Source organism: Pleurodeles waltl, chromosome 2_1 (genome assembly GCF_031143425.1).
Source record: "Pleurodeles waltl isolate 20211129_DDA chromosome 2_1, aPleWal1.hap1.20221129, whole genome shotgun sequence".
Lineage (NCBI taxonomy): Eukaryota > Metazoa > Chordata > Amphibia > Caudata > Salamandridae > Pleurodeles > Pleurodeles waltl.
The window spans coordinates 294,955,179-294,977,167 of NC_090438.1; the positions used below are offsets into that span (position 1 = coordinate 294,955,179).

The 21,989-nt window shown below is 47.0% G+C and overlaps 1 long non-coding RNA gene across 1 annotated transcript in view; it reads right to left on the minus strand.

Annotated features, from left to right (window-relative positions):
• Positions 1-21,989, minus strand: part of LOC138258765 (uncharacterized) — a 159,131-nt gene that overhangs the window by 132,104 nt on the left and 5,038 nt on the right. The gene's annotated exons all lie outside the window — the stretch shown is intronic.

The window sequence follows — 21,989 nt, forward strand, 5'->3', positions numbered from 1 at the left end:
GAAAGCCGAAGCACCAATCCACAGTAAAATCAAGCGTTTTATTTCCACTTCAGTGCAGCAGAAATTGTGAGTTCTCAATCCTGACGCGTTTCGGCTAATGCCTTGATCACAGGTAATATGAAACAGATGTACTTTCTCACAGTGTTTTTCAATCATCAGCACGTGGTTCCTTAATCTGAAATACAAATCCCATAATACACCTTAATGTTAGTTATTGCGTTGGACAGTACTTAATCTTTATATTGCTCAAATAGAGTAAAAGGTATCACAGTTCCAAGCATGTTATACAGTATGCAGTCCATATCCACGGGCTGTGCCAGGCACCTGCTGCTCCCAAAAATAAAAGTTCACGTCGAAAGTCTGTGGAAAGCTAGGACAGAGATAGAATACCTCTGTCCCATCCCTTTCTCACCTTCATGTCACCAAATCTTGGATAAATGCCGTAATGTGCACGAAGTAGAGCGGGTCGGGCCCCTCACTAAACAATCCTAATCCAAAATTGCTCCGTACAGGGCCACAGACCCTCCAGGGCGGCCGCGGTAAAGGGCGAAGCATCCCAGTATTAATTGCAACAGAAAGCTGAAGCACCAATCCACAGTAAAATCAAGCGTTTTATTTCCACTTCAGTGCAGCAGAAATTGTGAGTTCACAATCCTGACGCGTTTCGGCTAATGCCTTGATCACAGGTATATATATATATATTTCTCTCCCAGGAAGCCTGCCCCAATCTGTAAACTTTTCCTTTTCTTCTTCGGGCAATTCCAAGAGACGGCACACATCCAGTATGATTGAATTGCTTTTACATTATTATTTCTTAACAGTTTATTATTTCTTAACAGTAAAAGTGCGAAGTGCGAGGTGTCACCAAACACCAAAGAGAAATGGCCTACGTGTTTTGGCAAAAGCATTCGAGTGAAATGTTTCATTGATATTTTTATTGATGTTACAGAAGTTGTCATTAGTGCTGTAATATCTGGGGTAATTATCAGTGCATGACGAAGGCCTGAGTTACAGTTACCTTAGGGCACAAGAACGTGGGCACCCTGGGACATAGCAGGAGCTTCCATGGGGGTTGGCAGTGTGAGAGTGTTTGTCTGGGTATGAAAGTGGGTGTGTGAGGGTCTGAGTGGTTTGTGAGTGGTTGCATGAGGGTCTGAGAGGGTCTGTGAGTGGGTGCAGGAGTGTCTGAGTGGGTCTATGAGTGGGTGCATGAGGGTCTGCGTAGGTGCAGGAGTGTCTGAGTGTGTCGGTGAATAGGTGCGTGAGGGTCTGAGTGGGTATGTGAGTGGGTGTGTCAGTGTCTGAGTGGGTCTGTGAGTGGGTGCATGAGTGTCTGAGTGGGTCTGTGAGTGGGTGCATCAGTGTCTGAGTGGGTCTGTGAGTGAGTGCATGGGGGTCTGAGTGGGTCTGTGAGTGGCTGCATCAGTGTCTGAGTGGGTCTGTGAGTGGGTGTGGCAGTGTCTCAGTGAGTCTGTGAGTGGGTGCATGAGAGCCTGAGTGTGTATGTGTGTGGGTGCGTGAGGGTCTGTGAGTGGGTGCATCAGTATCTGGGTGGGTCTGTGAGTGGGTGTGTCAGTGTCTGAGTGGGTCTGTGTGTAGGTGCATGAGGGTCTGAGTGGGTTTGTGAGGGCATGCATGAGTGTCTGAGTGTGTCTGTGAGTGGGTGTGTGAGGATCTGAATGGGTCTGAGAGTGGCTGCATCAATGTCTGAGTGGGTCTGTGAGTGGGTGTGCCAGTGTCTGAGTGGGTCTGTGAGTGGGTGCATGAGGGCCTAAGTGCATTTCTGAGAGGATGCGTGAGTATCTGAATGTGTGTGTGTGTGTGTGTGTGCATGAGGGTCTGAGTGGGTCTGTAAGTGGGTGCATAAGTGTCTGAGTGGGTCTGTGAGTGGATGTGTCCGTGTCTGAGAGGGTCTGTGAGTAGGTGCATGAGGGTTTGAGTGGGTTTGTGAGTGACTGCATTAGTGTCTGAGTGGGTGTAAAGGTGGGTGTGGAAGTCCATGACTGGGTCTGAATGGGTTCATGAGTGTCTGAGTGGGTGTGGGAGTGGGCGCATGAGTCTTTGAGTGCATGCATGAGTGAATGAATTAGTGTATGAATTATTCTCTGAATGTTTTAAAATTAGTTTTGCTTACTTTTGATTAATCTTGAATAATCTTGATTAATCATGAATGTCACACATGGTGAATAAAAATCATTTTAAACCCATAATTTGACCCTGAAACTCCTCTATATCACACTCTTGGGGTCAGGGTACCTCTACCCTGGACCCTTATGCTACTTTTCATTTTGTTTTTAAGCCCCAGTGACCATCTCCCGAGACCTTAAAATGGCAGCTGCATCTTTCTGTTCAGGTTGTGGCCAGCCAATTACAGTGCTTATATTCACACACTTGCGGACATTCATGAATATTCATGAGTTATTCATGACCTCAGACATACAAATTTATTTTCTCTTTAGTATCTCAAAAACTACTGAACGGTTTTACACTAAACACCAAATAGCACAATCTGCATACCAACAGCTAGCGTTCTGCCAAATGTAGTGTAATTCCGTCCAGTGGTTTGGGCTGTAGCCTTATTCAAATGTCCTTTGGGAATTAACATAGGAAACACAACTTTTTTAGCCTCCGCCACCTTTTTGTCTGCCCCCACTTGACAGATCACCCTGAAACATTATGTGTGCAATTTGTAAAGATTCGTCAAACGGCACCAAAGGTATAGGCAAGCCAAAAAATGCTTTTTCTATGGAAACATGGTCCTAACTATAACAACCTAGTGGCGACTGCCACTAGGTTACATATATATATATCTATATATCCTACTGGCAGAATTTTTTTATTTGCCTATATCTTTGGCACCGGTTGATGAATGTTCACAAACTTTTCCCAAAAAAATTGACACTCACTTCTGCTGCTGTCTGGAAAGTTTCAGGGTGATCCATTAAACGAGGACTCCGAAAAAGGGGGGGTCCCAAAACACATTTTGCCTTGTTAAGCTCCATAGGGATTTTGAACATGACTACAGACTGAACCGCTGGATGGATTTATACCAAATTTGGCAGAAAGCTGGCTCTTGGTCCAGAAAGCGCCCTTTTGTGAGTTGGTGTAAATCCATTCAGTAGTTTCCTAGTTATTACATAAAAACAAAATTTGTATATGTAGGAACGCGGATCCTCCTCAGATCCTCTGCGGATTTGGAGGAAAAGCAAGGGCCCGCTTGGCTGGTCTCAACCTGACACAAAAGTTGCGGCAGCCATTTTGTTTCTCTCATTGCCTGGGGGGGGCAGTGTACAAAGATGTAAGGGGTCAGGATACACGGACCCATCATGGACAAAAAATTGCCTATTTTGTTTTTCCAGATGATCCGTGGATCCTCAAATTCTTCCTGGGTCCGCCTCTGATCCTTCTTTGACCCTCCTCGAATCCAGGAGAAATCAATGCCCTAATTGGCTGGCCGCAACCTGACAGAAATAATAATGTGTGCATTACATAAACCATAGAAATTCACTGCGAAAGCAAAGGTTACAGGGACGTCAAAGATGGGTTGACATTTTACCCATGTAAAACCATAGGAATTCAGCAGTTATAGTTATACTTTTAGTTCTACTTATCTGATGAACTATAACTCATGTACAATGTAATTTGGGCAATGAGTTATAGTTTCTTAACAAAGAAACAAGCATTCACAAAGCCAATAGGTCTCGCCTGTACAAGAGCTATTGGCTTTAGCAATGTGTTTTGCCATGTTGTACACCTGTGTGGCTGCTGATCAGCACAGCTAAAACTTAGTGGTGTGGAGTGTCAGAGTGGAGTAGGGGAGTAGAGTATCGCACAGCTGAAAGGAGCTGAATAAAGGGGAGGAGAGTTCAGTGGTTCAGGGGCAGAGAGTGTCATTGAGTGGAGTGGGGTGGAATAGGGTGGAATTGGGTGGAGTGGGTTTGAGTGGAGTGGGGTGGAATAGGGTGGACTGGGTTTAAGTGCAATGAGATAGTGGAGTGGATTGGATTAGAGTAGAGTGGGGTGGATTGGATTTGGGTAGAGTGGAATGGATTGAGTGGAGTGGGGTGGATTGGATTAAAATTAGGAGTGGACCGTGAGCTCCGCTCCGCTAGTGGATTTAACAGAGTTTTTGGCACTCTGTGCTCCACTTGGAGTGCAGCCATAAACTCTGCTAGCCCAGCAGTGCAGAAGAGCTCACCAATGTGTGTGTGCACTGCAGCCCAGTTATGGGCCACTCAGCGCAAGTGCATTCTGCTCTTGCGCTGTGTGGCCCATAACTGGTCTGCACTTTACACTTGGCCCAACATGTAGACAACATTCACCCTATGAAAGGCAAGGAGACGGCTAGCTAAGGCCTTGAATTCTGCCAGTAGACGGCGTGGAGCTGTTGCAAGCTGCTCCTGAGGGGCTGCACTGGCGCCAGCTCCAGATACAGGCCTCCCTCCTTTCACTATCCTCAGCAGCCCGAGAGAAGGGAGCAGAGAGCCAGGCTACTGGCAACAGGGACCCTGGACCCAGGCCAGCATTCAGGTAAGACCCTCATGTAGCTTTCTCTTCTATGTGCACACAGGGTCCGGCACAGGGCATGGAAAGTATTTACATTTGAGAGGGTCTGTGCTTTGAAAAAAGGAAACTTCTGTCAGAGCTCCTCTTGAAATGTACCTGTCTTCCCAGAGTCCCTGGGAAAGGAAGTGGTGTTTTGCAGCACAGAGCTGAGGCCAGCAGGGTGAGCTGGAAACCAGAGGAGCATCAGCTGCAGAGAGGTAGCCTGCAGCCCCCGTCACATAGAGATGTGTGTGGCGTGACAGACTGCCTTAGAGCCCAGTGGCAAGCAAGGCTAGGCACTTTGTGAAAATACCAGGCTGCTGGTGGTAAGCTGATTTGCTTCTGCTAGTGCTGGGCACTAAAGTAAGGGCGGTCTGAGGCTGTGTGTAAGTGCAGAGGAAGTGATTGCAATGCTGGTGCACAACAGGGGGTGTGCTTGGTCCTCCATAGCAAGTTTGTGAAAGAGGGCAGTTGGTGAAATGAAGGGTGCAGGTGTGGTTAAGAGCAGCAGGCTCCAGGCCGGTGGCCTTTGTCAGCACAAGAGGCCGAAACGGCATACCACCCTGGTCTGAATGTGTCCTATCTTGGAAGCGCCAAGCCGGGTCTGGCCGCCTGACCCTGCTTAGCACTTCCGGGATCAGGTGCATTCAGGCCAGAGTAGTAGGCCAGGCAGCATTCCACCACAGGTGGAACTCCATGGAATTTTACTGAGTTTTTAGCTAACTCCACGGAATTCCACGGAGTACAACTCTGTGAGCTCTGACCACCCCTAATTGAAATGGGGTGAGGTGGATTGGATTGGGTGGATTGGAGTGGGGTGGATTACATTTGATAGGAGTGGGTGGTTTGGATTGCAGTGATAGGGGTGGGGTGGATTGGAGTGGGCTTGATTGGGGTGGATTAGATTGAACTGGAGTGGGTGGATTAGAGTTGTAGTAGGAAGGATTGGATTCACTGAATTGGAGTGGGGTAGATTAGATTGGAGTGCGGGTGAAATGGATTGTAGTGGAGTGGGTGGGGTGGATGGACTGGGGTGGGGTGGACAGAATTGAGATAAGATGGGGTGGATTGGATTGAAATAGAGTGGGGTGGATTGGAGCGGGGTGGGGTGGGGTGGGTGGATTGGAGTGTGGTGGATTGAGATTGGGGGGAATGGATTGGTGTGTGGTGGGCTGCAGCAGAATGAATTGTATTGGAGTGAGGTGTGTTGCACAGGATTGGGGTGATTGGAGTAAGATGGATTGTATTTAGGTGGGGTGGAATGGAGTGGGATAGGGTGGATAGATTGGATTGGAGTGGGGTGGACTGAACTGGGATGGGGTCAGGTGGGTCGGGGAGAATTAGAGTGGGTGGAATGGAGTAGAATGGATTGGATTGGCATGGGGTAGATATGATTGGAGTGAGTGTGGTGGATTGGAGTGGAGTAAGCTGGATGGATTTGATTGGAATGTAGTGGACTGAACAGGGATGGGGTGGGATGGATTGGAGTGGGGTAGAGTGGGCTGGATTGGAGTATAGTTGGGTGGATTGGAGTGGGATGGAGTGGATTGAAATGGGTGGGGTGTACTGAGGGGATGGATTGGGCTCATGTGGGATGGGGTAGATTAAAATGAGGTGGAGTGGGGTTGGTTGGAATGAGGTAAAGAGGGGTGGATTGGAGTGTATTGAAGTGGGGTGGATTGAAGGAAGTGAGGTGGATTGTACTGGTGTAGGGCAAACTGGATTGGAGTGGGGAGGACTGTAGTGGGGGGACTGGAGTGGGGTGAGTGGATTGAGTGGGGTGGATTAGGGGTGAGGGGATTAAGGTAGAGTGGGGTGGGTGGGGTGGGGTGGATTGTGGTGGGTTGTACTGGAGTGGGGTGGATTGGATTGCATTGGAGTGGTTTGGTTGTGTAGCCATTTTAAGTATAGCTCCATGCACGTTAGTTTAACATACTAGGCCGCTGTGCACTTTGCCCTAGATATATTTTATTCAGCTTCTCACTGTTATTTTACAATAACCAGTTTTTACGGTCTTGTTTTCATTTCTTCTATCACACTGTTTAGCTTAGTCCAGCACTGTGTTCTCAAATAATGCATTCTTGATCGCCCTGTGCTTCAGTCAAGGCTACAGTCTGGTACATTGCCGGTAAACGTGGTAGAAGTTTAGTCTCCAGCATTCGTAGAAAATACACATCCTTACGTAGGGACATTTTCTTAGAACATCTGCTTGTTAGTTATAAAAACACTTTCTAGTCCTAGTACACGTCAAAAGGGAGATTCCAGCCAGGGAACCACAACTGTATGCTGAATGCCCCGTTGCAGATGCTGATACAGATTACAGGCCTTTGCTCAGGTATGAGGGTTGATGTCCTCCCGGGGGACACTGAAAGTCAGGCTTACAGCTTAACATGCTGTGCTCGAAATATAACTTAGAGAGAAAAATAATCTAGCGGCACTATGATAGCCTTATTCTTGTGCTTCACTCTCATCATTACTATTTTAATATTACTGTGTTGTATAGTTCTGGTTATTGCAGCTCATACTTTGCTATCCAAGATGCAGTCGTTTTAGTAAACCAATCTTTAAAACTTACACTGCCTTTATTGTCATTTATATATGAGACTGCACTGTGTATGAGAGAACTGGTTTTGACCTGAGTGACCACGACTTCCCTGAGCAGTACAGAAATGTAATGCGCTCGGCTGCCCAATCATCTCTACCATTCGGGAGAGATGAGGCACTGCTAGTTAGCCGGAGGAAAGCCTGGATTTTGGAGTGGCAAGTGTCATACACCGTAAGTCAGACTCAGTCCCCCACATCGTGGACGATCTTGCTGCTTAAAATCCAGTAGTCTCATTAAGATAATGAGAGCATGCGCAACAGATTGGAGTGGGACAGATTGTTTTGGATTGGAGTGCAGCAGATTGCAGTGGGGCAGAATGTTTTAAATTTGAGTGGGGCAGATTGTTTTAGACTGGAGTGGGGCCTGAATTGGAGTCAGGCAGATTGGATTGGGGTAGACGGGAGTGGAGCATATTGTTTTAGTGTGGAGAGTGGCATATTGTTTTGGATTGGAGTGGGGCAGAATATTTTGAATTCGAGTTGGGAGAACGGGAGAGGGGGGATATTAGACTGAGGTGGGTGGATTGGATTGAGGTAAATAATTTGGATTGGAGTGTGGTGGACTGGTGTGGGGTGAGGTGGGGCAGATTGGGGTGGATTGTAGCGGGGCACATTGGAGTGGAGTGGATAAGGGTGTACTGAACAATTATGTGTTAAAGCATCATTTCAGAAATTGCACATAAAAAAGCAACAATGTCGCTTTGGAAGTCTTAGAACAAGATAATTGTCATTCTTTGAGAACAGTGCCCACGAGCAAAAACAAAAGAAAACATGAGGGCAAAGTGAGAAAAGATGACTTGGCAAAATGAAAGAAATTTAGCTACAAAAAATAACACTTTGCAATTTTGTTTGTCCTGCTGGGCACGTTTTTGCCAGCCACAAGCTTTCTGTTTGCAGGGCACCAGACGTTAAAAGGAACAATGAACCTCAATCACATCTGGAGCAGCAGACAGGCACTGATTAAGTTAAATCAATCAGTGCTTGGTCTGTGCTCCACACAGAGGAACTGAAGTGATGCCAGGCCTGCATTGACGAATTACGAGACTGTAAAGCAGAGTGCCAAGCAAGCCAACAAATGGTAAGCAACAGGCGAGCTCCAAGAAAGCCCTTTACTGTACCCAACTTTGGTCTGCGCTCACAGGCTCGGCCCTTAAAAAAAAAGACTGAAATGTAAAGGAGAGAATGAACACTAACAAATATATACCTGTATATTACCACGCAAAGCAGTTCTAAAAAGTTCTAAAAGGAGCCTAGAACTTTAAATAAGGAACTCCAGTTATAATATGTTTCAAGAGCAGTTGTTTTAAAACCAGTTATAAAGAGAGACTAATCCTGAGAGCAGCACATTTATATTGTAGAATGTAATAGAGAAAGTGACTGTATTGTGTTGTGTTTAGCCATTCTGTTAATGGTGTTTGTTGTGATTTGTTATAGGTGCCATTCCAAGAAACCACCTACTCTAGATGAACCAGTTAAATAGTGAGGAGTGAATAATCTAGAGGAATCAGTAAAATAGTGAGGAGAGAATAGAGAAGATGAATCACCAGGTGTCTGAGGTAGTCTCTCTTGTTACACACTTCCCCTTTCCCCCCTGCTGGTGTGTGTGGTGCTTAGCCTGTTGCAGGCAATGGTGGATAGGATTGAGGACTATGAGTAGTTATCTTCTGCTCTTGACACTCTTGACAGTCATCCACCATCCCCATCTAGCACCCTTGATGGGAAGCATACCTCTTTTACTCATCCCTCACTCACTTTACTCTAAATTGATCACTGTGCCCCTGCATTTGACATCTGATGAATTCTGTCCAACTCCTTGTCTCCTACCTCAGAGCATGCCCTGAATGTGGGTTGAGTGGGCACCATTTCCGGTGTGGTTCGACAGGGACTTCCCTGGGGTAAGGGGTGTGGCCCACCGCATCGTGTTACCACAGGCCCTGCGATAATGTGGGTCCCACAATTGCAGCACAGTGGTGGGCGGGGCCAGCCTTAAAAAGTGGGCAAAATTGGGGCTCATCTTTTTGCCACCGCATCTTGACCAAGGAACCTTCTGTGGTGCGGAATCCTTCTTTCTTGCTGGGCCTATAACACAAAAACATAAAAGAGACCATCTGGGACCTGTACGTTCAACACACAATTCCTCCTGTTGTTGCAGGCCAACACACCCAAAGTTCAAGTGCTTCAAAAAAGGGAGGGAGAAGGGTCAACAGAAACAGTGTCCTTTCTCTTTTATACAAGACCAACTCTCTGGTTAACAATCAGGCTTTTACCCCACAGCTTAACAGTTACAGTAACTCAGGGGTGGCACAGACACCTTTCAATGTCTTCGCTTATGGTTTCAGGATCCCTACTGGAAGGGGGGTTGGGCACGGTTCCTTTTCGAAAGAATCAGCAGTCCATACACGATGATGGGGCAGTAGTCAGTCAGACGATTGCCAAGGAGTGTGCCCTGGGCAGAGTTGCTGGTCCCTTTGATTCGCCGTCCTTTGCGGATTTGGGGCCGATGTATCAAACAAAATAGCATTCGCAAATGGTGTGAATCGCTAAAATTGGCCGTTTGCGAATGCAAAAACGTGGTCTGCGATGCATGAAAGGCATTCGCAGACCAAAAATAAGAAATCGCAAAAATAGGGATTTTTTTGCATGGCGACCTGGTTTTGCGTGTCGCATTTTGCGTCTCGCAATTTGCGACATGAAATACCGGGAAACATCCTTTTTTATGACTTTTTTTTTCCGAAGGTCGTGGTTAACGAAAGCGCAACAACGCTTTTTTAACCACGACTTCGTTTTTTTGTGCCTTAACTATGTATGTTCTGAACAACAAACATGCGTGGTTAAGGTACAAAGAAGGGACTTGGCGAAGGTAAGTGTGGGTTTAGGTTTTGGGGAGGGGGTGGGGGGTCAGGGGGTTTTAGGTTTTGGGGTGGGGTTGGGGGATGTAGGGTGAATGGTGCCTATTGCTAATGATTTTTTCAGGAATGCCTTTACAACAAAATATCGTTGTTAAGGCATTCGTGGTAAAATCATTAGTAGTAGCAACGAGGTCGGTGTTCTGACCTCGTTGTTAAGGCAGTAGTTTTTAAGGCAGTAGTTTTTTTTGCAGTCGTTGTTTCGTCGTACAGTCTGAAATACCGAATCTCAATTAGCGATTCAGTATTCCAAGTCAGAAATTGCGAGACGCAAAATGCGACACGCAAAACCAAGTCGCAATTCGATGCACCAAAAAATCGCAAATTGAGATTTTTCGCAGAATGGCCTTTTGCACATGCAAAATACCACTAAGTGAAACCAGGTGCAACCTATATAAAGAGGCCTAGAATGCCTCAGACTCTTTTCCACAATGGCTGCACTCTACGTCGTGGCGAGGAGAATGAGGATCTTGGCAGGTTTGAGGAGAGGGAGGAGGAGACAGGAGTGCATTTTTAGAGTGCGCATTACCCTTTTTGACCAGACTGAGGAGGAAATTTTTTAGAAGTACAGGTTAAGCTCAGCCATGAAACTTGACCTGATAGCTGAGCTACAACCCATACTGCAGCGCACAACACACAGGACCAATAGCATACCCACCCATGTGCAGGTATTGTGCTCCCTGCACCTACTAGCCTCAGGGAGCTATCAAGGGGTCATAGCAGCAGCTGGAAGGGTATCACAGAGTGCCCTCTCTAGATTTTTCAATGCATTTATCAACGCCATGCTGAGTAGGATATACCAGTACATCAGATTCCCCCACACCCCACAGGAAATACAGCAGACAAAAATAGATTTCTACCAGATAGCACAGTTCCCCCACGTCCTAGGTGCCATAGATGGGACACATGTTGCAATCTGTCCCCCATCGGCCACAGAGTATGTGTACAGCAATCGTAAATACCAACATTCCATGAATATACAGATGATATGCAATGCCTCCTATATCATAACTGATCTCGTGGCCAGGTACCCAGGGAGCACACATGATTCATACATCTTTCGCCACAGCAGGATTCACACAAGACTGCTAGCTGGGAATTTGGTGAAGGATATTTACTAGGTATTGACCCTCTGTACACTGGCGCATTGATGGCATTGTGATGTCAGATGGCTCACTTACTCATCATACCCTCTGTTCCTTCTAGGAGACAGTGCCTACACAGTGTGCACCTACATGATGACGCCCTACCTCAAGCCTACAACACCTGCAGAACAGAGATACAATGCAGCACACAGGGCAACCCGCAATGTGGTGGAGCGCACCTTTGGCCTGCTGAAGAGTCGCTTCCGGTGCCTCCACAAAAGTGGAGGGGCACTACAGTACAGCCCGGAGATGACATGTAGAATAGTGGCTACTTGTGCGATCTTGAACAACATAGCTACCACCAGGGGCATACCTCTGGAAATATCTGATTCTGACTCTGATGAGGATGATGATCCCAAACCCCCCCTACAGTCAGCAGACAGGACCAGTGCAGCAGAGGGCAGGCAAAGGCGTGCTGACATCACGCACAACCATTTCAGATGTGAGTAATAACAACACAACTCCACTGACATGTGTACTTGTAGTTAGAAAATGTATTACCTTAACGTCAGGTAACATAAGTTTCACTAGCAGCACAAATAATATTATGTAACTTTAAAAAAAGCAGATAACAGTATTGCACTATTCAATCATAGTTTACTGTATGACACAATGATAAAACAGTCCCCTGTGGCCATTACTGTCACTTTCTACGGCCACGCAAGCCACTCGAGAGCGCAGTGGCCTCACTGGCACCTCTGTTTTCGGCCTCAGTGGCAGTGCAGTGCCTGGCACTGCAACGCCTAGCATCAGTTGTGGGCACTGCTACGCTGCTGAGGCTAGATGTGTCCTCGGTGTCCCCCAGTCCCAGTTCACTGGGTGTGGCGAAGCAGTTACCCAGCATATTGTCAAGCACATTTGTGATCTGCAACAATCCCTGCGCCACATCCCTACTGCTGTGCGCTGCCTCCACCTGTGCGGCCACAGCACGCTGTGATATGAGGGCTGTTGAATTTGCAAGGCAATTGACTGAGCGACAGAAACCACCAAACATCCCCATAAAACGCCTCTCCTGCCTGCGGTGGCTGACTCTGTTGTGCCGCAGCTCTGTACACAGTTCCCTCACTGCACTGGTCAGCTCCCTGGTGTTCTCAGAAGCTTGGAGCTGTCCCTCATGCAGTTTAGTGAGGTTGGAATTGAGGTACTCCAACTGCCGATGCAGCCCCGCCAAGTTGGAATTGTGTGCCTGCATCTGCCTTTGTAAAGCTGAGACTTTTCTGTTTTGCAGGCGCTGCTGCTTTAACATAGCATATTACAGGCCACCGAAGACTGATGGCCCCTCTCCTTCTTCAATATGCTGTGCACCTGCATACGTAGGCCTCCTGCAGGGTGTTGTGCTATGCTGGGCCTGGGATTCCTGCATAACAGTGCATCTGCCATCTGGGGAAGGTGTGTGGCCGTCATCTCGCATGTCGTCAGAGTCCTGGCTCAATTCGGGTAGCGGTACAGCCCTAGCCCTGCGTCTGATGGGCGCTATATTCTGTGACTCACTGGTGTTTGAGTCAGATGCAGGGTGGGTTTCAGTATCCCCCGCAACAGCACTTCCAGATGCAGCTGGGCCTGGGCCACCTGCAACGACAATGTGCAGCATGTCATTTATGTTTGTATCACCAAATGTCACACAATGGTAATAAATGTAGAGTTACATCATATCACTATGTTGTGGGTGTTGTGTCCTTCTGGGTGTCGCTCGGCATAATTACATTCTATGTGCTACTTTCAGCTCTGGGGTGTGAACTACCACTCCCATAAGGCATTGTTGTGCCGCTTCTAAGATGTGGAATGGACTACTTCTCACAATGCTTTGCACTACTTGCTAATTCTAATTCCTAAGGGGCATTTGTACATACAGATATGGGGTTACATTTCAATATTGCACTTACCTTTACTGGTGCTTGGTGTACCGGATGTGTCGATGTCAGTGACCCCACTGACAGCTTCTGGGAGGAGTGTTGACTCCACCAGGTCTTCCATCGGGGTGGAGGGTGTCTCGGTCGGTGGTCCGCCTCCTGTGCTCCTTGCCTCCTGCAGTCGTCTTGCCACCCTCTCCTTGGCACAGGAACGCAGGTCGTACCACCTCTTCTTTATCTCCTCCACAGAGCACTGTGCAACTCCCACAGTGCAGATTTTTGTCTGAATGTCTGCCCAGAGTCTGCACTTTTCACTCTCAGGGATCTGGAGTGAGCTTTTTCCAAACAAACGGTCATGGCTCCTCACCACCTCCTCAGTGAGCACCTCCAGTTCCTGCTCACTAAACTTGAGTTTTCTTTTCCTTTCTCCCTTCTCCTTTCCCTGTGCAGAGGTGTCCATGGTGGTTGTGCAGTCCTGCCTTGTTCACAGACTTGCTCACGGTGGCTGGGCTGTGTCTCTCTCAGAGCTCATTTGGGTGTGGCACCTGCAAACTGCCTGGGATGACTCACTTCCTGCTTGTGATGTCATCAGGCTCTACCAGGTGTGCTTTCTCGCAATTTACGATTTTCACTTACCGAATCGCAAATTGTGTTCTCGCAAATTGCGATTCGGTATTTGGGCCTCGCAAACCACAAATAGCGATCTTTAAGAAATCGCTAATTCCGAATCGCAAATATGTTACATCACATATTGCGACTCGGAAATAGCGATTTCTTAAAAATCGCTATGTGCGATTCGCAAAGGCCTTTCTTGATACATCTGGCCCTTGGTCTGCTCTCCCTTAGGGGCTGTGCCCAGGAAAGAACTGGGACAGTCCTGTTCAATACAGAACCTATCCACCCCAAAAGAAAGTTCAGTAAATGAAGTCATTGATCCAATGCCTTGCTCTATAAGGTACACTTCCTTTGACCAAGCCACAGCATTTGGGTAAGAGATCCCTGTTGGCGGAAGCAGACATTGAATCTGCTTTCAGTTTGTTGCCAGTGCACCCAGGTGATTTCCATTCATTAGGGTTTCAGTTTAATAGTGCATTCTTCTTTGACAGGTCTATGCCCATTGGCTGCCCTGTCTGTTGCACGTACTTTGAGACCTTCAGCTCGTTACTTGAGTGGGTTTGTAAGAAAGTGACTGGTGCCAAGTAGGTTCTGCATTTCCTTGATGATTTTCTCTTCCTAGGCTCTCCGGGCTCACCACACTGTGCAGAGATGTTGGAGTGTTTTGCTGACCTGCTGGGGTAGTTAGGGGTTCCTCTGGCCCAGGGCAAGACTAGCAGTCCATCCGCAATGATTACATTCTTGGGCATCAAGCTAGATACTGTGGCGGGCATGGGCAGGCTCCCTGGTGATATAGTAACACAGTCTAGGAACTCCCTGAGAGAGCACTTGCAGGCCAGAAAAGTTACACTTCACCAGCTTCAAATCTTGGTCAGTCAACTGAACATTGCCCTGCATGTCATCCCTGTGGGGCAGCCTTTTTCTACATCCATTGCAGAGGCTATGGCTGGCTTGAAGCAGAAGCACCATGGGACATGGATGTGTCAGGAGGTTAGGCAGGACTTGATCATTTGGATTCCTTCTTTCAGCGCTTTAATGGGACTGTGGCATGGGTAGCCCCACCACAGGCTAGCCGTGACTTGAGTCTTTTCACAGATGCAGTGGGGAGCATTGGTTTTGGTGCTATACTTGGTGACCAATGCTACACTTAGACATGGCTGGTCAAATGGTGCCCAGAAGGGTTGGTGTGAAATTTTGGGGTTTTGGAGCTATTCCTGATTGTTGTTGCATTGAGAGTCTGGTGTCCACAGCTCAGCAATCGCTAAGTAGTGCTTTGGTGTGACAACCTGGTGGTGGTAGAGGCAATACCTCAACAAAGGGCAAGCTAGTGTGTGGTTCTAAGATTACTGTAGGAGCTTATCTAGTTGTGTCTACAAAAGAACATTACTTTTAGGCAAAGTATGTCCCAAGGTTATTCAGTAATGCTGCAAATGCTTTGTCTTGCATAAAGTTGCAGGAGTTCAGGCGTTACCATCCAGAGGCAGCAGTGCACCCTGCACCATTCACAGATCGTCTATGGAGGTTTGGTGCCCCATCCTACCAGACCTTGTGGCAGCCAGCTTAGCTACTAGCTTGAGGAGAGCCTATGAGGGGGCCTTCCAGTTGTATCTGATGTTTTTATGTGGAAGGGTCATCTTTAAGCAAACCTCCTGAGTGGCGTTCTTGACAAAGCTAAAAGGGGAGGGACGGTTAGCGGCTTACGCAAAAAGGCGCTTGATGGTCCTCTCTTTCTTTGAATGCTGGGTGGGCACTGGGACTGGTCCTCTTCATTTCCTATCAAGAAAGCTCTAATGGGTTGGCAGAGGGTGGAGTAAAAGGACACAAGAAGACCAATCAATGTGCAGAGCCCAGTAACCCTTATTTTTAGGTTGCCTGAGGTCTGCGAATCACAGTTTGAGGCACAGATGTTTAAAGCAACCTTTGCTTGGCTTTTTCCGGTGCATTCTGAGTGGGGATATTGTTTGTGCAGTCTAAGAAGGACATTCATGGGGATATGCAATTAGAGCAGATAAGCTGGCCTGGAGGGTCGCAGGCGGTGACTTTGTGACTTCCGAAACAGACCAGATGGGCAGGGGTGAGCATATAGTTCTGCATAGGGCCATAGGCTGCCAGTGCTGCCTAGTCCAGTCTCTAGTAGATTAGCTAGTGCTACAGTCATGGGATTCAGCCTCAGCGCTGTTCCTTCATGCCGACGGGTCCCTTCTCTCCAGATATCAGCTCTCAGGGGTGCTGAAGTTGCTGTAGTGGCAACTGGGAGCAACCCTTCATTTTTCAGATTACAATCATTCTGCATAAGGGCTGCTACTTATGCACCAAGGGCAGGACCTGACAGACAGCAGGTGCAAAGGTTTGGGAGACGGCTTTCTGCATGTTATAGGTGATAAGTTTTGTTGCATTTGCTCTGACTTCTAATATTGCTTCTCTTCCTTCCTCAGTGGGTGCAGGTGCTATGGCCACTAAAGAGGTGTGGGTTTACTGCCACTCTTTCATCTGGAGGGCTCGGGAGACATTCTGGTCTGGTGATTTTGCAACATGTGCTAAGGTTACGGGTTTCAACATGAGGTGGTTTGGTCCAGAGAGGCTCAGGGTGAGAGGCCTGTGATCGGTGGTGGACAAGCTAGTTCCAAGGGGGCTTCTGCCTCCGGTTCATGTGATTTGTTTCTGTAGAGCAATGATGTAGCACAAATATGATGTAGACACCTGTTTGAGACCATTGTGCGTGAGGTCTTGTGGCTCGCTAAGTGTTTTTCAGAAGCCTTCACTGCGTAGTCTCATACGGTTCCCAGGCAGTCTGCACACAGAGGTGGTATTCTGTGTGGGCGCTGAATGATCCTCCAAGTGCCTAAACAGATTGCTCTCTTAGCTGATGAGATCGTCAAGTATGGACTATAACCCCCAAGGCTGTATCAGGGAGGAGATGTTTTTACTTCCAGATGGAGTGCATTTATCTCCTGAGGGTAATGCCATATTTGGGGGTAACCAGTTCGCTTTTGCATGCCAATTCGTCTCTCAGGTGGTGGGGGGGTCCTGGTGGTTGGTGAACCATGCTGGCCTGTGATGGGATGAGTTCATATGTAGCAAGGATTTACAGGTAACCCTTGTACATCACTAAGTAATACACTCATGAGAACATTGTCAGTGGGACCTGAAAGGGGTTTGCTTGCAGCATTTGGTGGAGGAGTTGGAGTGGTCACTTCCACGGCCCCAGCCTAACTCAACGCAAATGCGGTGGTACTTTTGGGACACTGGCCCTTTGGGGGTTGGAGAGAGAACTCTGTGCCAGGGGACCAAGACATGGCCTGGTTGCACAGGCTAACTTTTTGATGGGTGCGGGGGTGACAAGGTGCGAGTGCTCTGGGACGAGCAGGCCTTCCTCGTTGACTGAAGGTCCACTACCTCACAGGAGCCTCATTTAAGAGAGATTCAGGTATTTTTAACACAACAGTATATACTCTAGTATAGGCAGGGGTGATCTGGGAGCAAGTCAACCATGAGCTCACAGAAACTTGTTGCTAGAGTAGTAGAGGGGTTAGGTAAGTTAATGTATAGCTGACTCTCTTAAAAAGATATGGATGAAAGTATACTGTGGAAAAAAATGGATTTGTGCTGTGATTAACTGTTTCCTTAAATTTGTTTTAAAAGTATAAATAAAATACGGCCAGAGATGTTTGCCATCTCTAACCAAACAAAGTTGGGTCTCAGGCTGTGTCAGTGTGGACAGAAATAGCGGAAGAGGGCATGGGGATGCAATTGGGCTCATTAACTTTGACGGAGGGACTCAACGTGGCCCCTTCCAGATGCAATTCTACAACAGTCCACTGACTTCTCCTCATGGGGTCTACCCCAATAAATAAGTAATACTTAAAAAAGTAATGACCAACACCACTAACACACTGCCCATCCATGAACTCTGTTTAATTATTTATCAGGCATAACATTTCATGCAAAACCTGCCAGTACATAGCATAATAGAGGGAAAGTATTTGACATTCAATAAAGATCAACTACTTAACTGAGGATTATATGCACCAATTGTGTGGTTACACTTGATGAAAACAAACACACATCTAATTACAAATTAACCTCAAGTAAGACAATTCAGGTAGAATTTGTACACATTCACAGAGATTTTTGGAATATACACGCTAGTCCTTTTTTGATAATATGTAGTATTTTCCTATTTTAATTATGGTTTCCTTCATTTAAAAGATGGCTACTCTGAATCATGAAGCTGGACACTAGCTATAGCTGTCCCCGGGATCTTCAGACTCCACCAGAATAGACAGGAGCAGATTTAAGTAGAAGGAATGATGTGCCAGTGGAATCACTGTGTGCATTGGGGTAGGATGCCTGCATGACACAGTGCCATGAATGTCGGTTTCATCATTTTAATTAAATAGATGCTGGGAGTGGCGACAGTCGGTGCGGTCTGTGCTGCTAGGCGCATATTTAGGAGTAGACCACAATTTTGCAAGGACAGGAACAGAGCCGAAGAAAAGCACAATTCTAAGTACCCTATGATGCCGGAAACCTCTACAGCATGTTGGCCCCAACCTAGTGCCATACACTGCAGCCTCGGTTAAAGGCTGTGGCACAGTGACAATGCAACAAACCCTTGCCTTTCTACGTCTCTCGTTCCCAGGCACCATCAGCTGCATTAAAAGACTATGAAGTGTGTTTTGCTTTGGCAAATCCGTTTTTTCAGCGCACAGTGCATATTTCTTGGTTGTGAGGGTAAGCCTTAAGGAAAGAAACCTCATCCGGATCGGGCCACATGGTTACCCCTACACATGGATGTCAGTTAGGATTAGTCAGGGGTGGCTGTTGTAACCCTTTTCCTGCCCCTTGAAACTCTTTAGCTTGCTCTTTGCTAGCCTACCCAAACATTGTCCTTGCCACCTCTGGTACAAGAGTAATTAAATCAGTGACAAGAAGAGAAAGTATTCAGGGCTGTAGCTTGCTTGTTTACATTCTGTAGCTCGCTCTCCTCTCTCACCTTATCACCACAGCAGCAAATTCGGGGGCTGTTTATGGGCTAAGGGTGGAACAAGGGGTCTAACCTGTGATGTCATCACTTGTCAAAAGTTGAGTTATATTGATTCTACTCACCTTGAGGTTTTTCTGTGTCAGTTCGGCTACTCTCCTCTTTCTACTGCTGGGAGATGTGTGACTGGAACAATGGCTGTGCTACGTGTGACACCTTCAACAAGCTTTGCAGTACAGCCAACAACACTCTGCATTAAGCGTCTTGTAATTTTGCTTTGAAACCCCAACATGCACTGTGCGTTTGGCAAAAATCCTGGACTGGCCATGCCACCAATGGGTTTGCTTAACATACCTAGCTGTATTCAGTGCATGCTCGTAGGTCACTCACCTGTCGCGCTGGAGGACTGTATAGAGCATCTTGTGTACCTGTATGCATCCTATACATACCTGTGGGTCACTCACTTGTCGCTCTATAGAATTGTATAAAGCATCTCCCATGCCTGTTGGTATCCATTGCATAATCATTGGTCACTCACCCATTGCTCACAAGGATTGTGATTAGCATCTCCTGTGCCTGCCTGTATTCAGTGCATGCTCGTAGGTCACTCAACTGTCGCGCTGGAGGATTTTATGGAGCATCTCGTGTGCCTGTCTGTATCCTGTACATACCTGTGGGTCACTCACTTGTCGCTCTATTGAATTATATAAAGCATCTCCCAGGCCTATCGGTATCCATTGCATGCTCATGGGTCACTCACCTGTATCCCAAGTGGATTGTATGGAGCATCTCCTGTGCCTGTCTGTATCCTGTACATACCTATAGGGCACTCACCTGTCGCTCTGGAGGTTTGTATAGAGCATCTACTGTGCCTGCCTGTATCCATTGCATGTCCGTGGGTCACTCACCTGTTGCTCTGGAGGATTGTATAGAACAACTCCCGTGCCTGCCCGTGGGTCACTCACTTGTCGCTCTATTGAATTATATAAAGCATCTCCCCGGGCTATCGGTATCCATTGCATGCTCATGGGTCACTCACCTGTATCACAAGTGGATTGTATTAAGAATCTCCCATACCTGTCTGTCAGGGGTATAAAGTGTTAAATAAATGCAATCCCCGTACAATACTCATAACATGGTACCACTGGGCAGCCATACCGGCAGCTACCTGCGACAACGTCAATACCACATCTTTCCCATGATAAATCTATTGCTTGCCAGGTTTGCATGAGCAGCACACACACAAACACCCACAAGTGAAAAGCCACATCAAAGGGCACAGTGTGGCAGGCCCTAGGGCGCCCTGTTAGAAAATGAAAGCGGCCCCTGCGCCCCTCCCCGGACGATTGTGTCTGGTGTCTAGCCCTGCCTTCGAAACACGAGCTTCTGTCCTAACAGCCTTCTTTTCGTCGCAACAGAAGACGGTCCCCGGTAAAAAGAGCCTCGGCTAATAACTCCGGACCGGACTCGCCGGATTCGGCTCAGGCTCACGTTTCAGCCGGGCAAATCCGCAGCTAGCTGAGCAAACAGAACTTCCCTTCATTCTGCCCCCGACTGCTATTGTTGGCAGCAGAATGCACCTCCCGCCCCCTGCTCCCAGCGCAGCGCACAGGCCCTCGCTTGTTGCACACAAGTCCTGACATGCTCTGCGTGAAAAAAAGTTGTTTTTAATGAAACCGCTAAAAGAAATAGTCAAAGGCTTATTTGATGTCTACCTGAATCGTAACATTTTTGTAAGAGTGTGTTGCCGCCGACCGCTGAATTCTTGTTTCGGTTTCAGCAGATGAACTTACAGTTGGTGTTCGAAGGCAGAACGTTTCTGGGTACGAGTTTTAATTGCTGTATAGTGTATACACAACCGAGACCTACTTAGTAGACGACGCAGCAAGCGCCTTGAAGCTTCGGTAGTGTCAGGCAAGCGTTGCAGAATGCATTATATCCGATTTCCGCTAGGAACGTCGTTGAACCACTTAAATGTGACCTATTTTCAGAGAGATAGCTGATCTGAAAGGAGAAACACAAACTACGACTCTCAAATGACGCACCTCCCTTTCGAGCGTCAGGGGATGTTTTTAATGCAGGTGGTATGATGAACATGGAACTTGAACCACTCTGAAAATATAATTATTGCAGAAAGTACATTTCAGCTAGTTTCTTTTTGTTCACTCTACTGTGTCGTGCACAAACCACGCTGGAGGATTATTGTTTTACAGACTATGAATAAACATCACAGACTGGACAATTCAACAAAAGGGCCTTCCAAACGCTCGGTATTCATATGCAAAAGTAAATTGAAAGTGGCAGTGAAGGGAGGCCTCCGAATGTCATGACAATCTTTGCAGTGTCACTGAAAGCCCAAGTATGCCTTCAGGCTTCCCCGAAGGCCTCACGGGGGTTCACCGAGCCAGGATGAGATTATATCTCCGAATTCCTGCAGCTCAGATAAGCGAGCTATCTCGTGGACCGCAGTAAACTGCGTAAATATTGCATGGCACCTCTTGTGCCCTGGCCCTAGCTGCGATGGGTCAACACGACTAGCCTGATAATTCTGACAAACAATACTTTATGCATAAACCTATTAGCGCCATTTAAAGCGCTCATTTCCCTTATCAATCCTGTTAACAGCTGCCTTTACCCTTTCAGGTAAGACACCTACGTATGACCTTTTACAAAGGTAATTATTACACAAAGCAGTAAGCACTCTTCAGTAATTGTAATGTTGTAATATTGACTCTAAAAACAGTCACAGGACACTTTTTCATTTACATATAAATCAAAAGGGAAACGCTCATAAAAAATGTGTGTAATTAAGGTTTCTGGAGTGCACAGCTGCCAAAAGGCCACTTGTTAATTTTGACACCTTCTGCCAGCCCTGGCACAAACGATTCCGTAGTTTCACCATTAACAGTTCTAGGGCAGTCTCAGTAATCCTAGGATACAGAAATGCCTTGGCTAAAAGGTAAGCAGTCGCTGGAATCGTTTCTGATGAAATGGCCATTTAATTGCTATTGTGGCACAGTGATATTTTTGAGTGAGGTCTTAAAATTTGTCGGCGAGGTGTGTCATTACCACTTCATTCTTCTTCCTCTCATATGAGGGTAGGATAGGATTAAATTGTACATAGCACAGTGTACGGTCAAGCATCTCTAAATAAGGGTCATCTCTGTTTTGAAACAGATAACCACGTTCTCCCTTTAATATGTTGTTTCATAGATCTCCCGCTTTAGCTTGGATGTCTGAACTGACCCTATGTCATGGCATCTGATTACCTACCCCATTAAATCACTAGACAGGCTCACAAGCTGGAATTACCACTTCTTTAAACATTGGACTCCCATTG